This window comes from Echinops telfairi, unplaced genomic scaffold, assembly GCF_000313985.2.
Source record: "Echinops telfairi isolate 266 unplaced genomic scaffold, ASM31398v2 ScPeMD7_443;HRSCAF=831, whole genome shotgun sequence".
In the NCBI taxonomy this organism is placed as follows: Eukaryota; Metazoa; Chordata; class Mammalia; order Afrosoricida; family Tenrecidae; genus Echinops; species Echinops telfairi.
The window spans coordinates 36,483,352-36,483,725 of record NW_022104341.1 but is presented as its reverse complement, the minus strand read 5'-3'; positions in this window follow the sequence as shown (position 1 = coordinate 36,483,725).

Here is a 374-nt window from a genome sequence, read left to right as displayed (position 1 = left end):
GGCACCATCAGCTTTCTTTGCCACATTTGCTTATGCACCCATTTGTCTTCAGTGATCCGTTCGGCACCTCGTGACACCTTTAACCTTTCAACAGTCAAGTGTGCCTTGCACCACCCAAGGACACCTGAACTGATTCACTGTGAGAAACTTAGATTCAGGCCACAGTTTAATTTTTTTTTCTTCAAAAGCATAAGAAACAGTTTTTCAACAATTCAAAAGAGATGGATTTAATTTTTTAATGTAATGAACTCAGTATTTCTTCAAAGAAATTTTTAATTGATTTTATTTTTAAATTTTTAAAAAATTTAAATTCTTTTTAAAATACTGAGTGCCTTTTTAAAGGTATGTGTGTGCTTTTTACAAGATGTATGTCT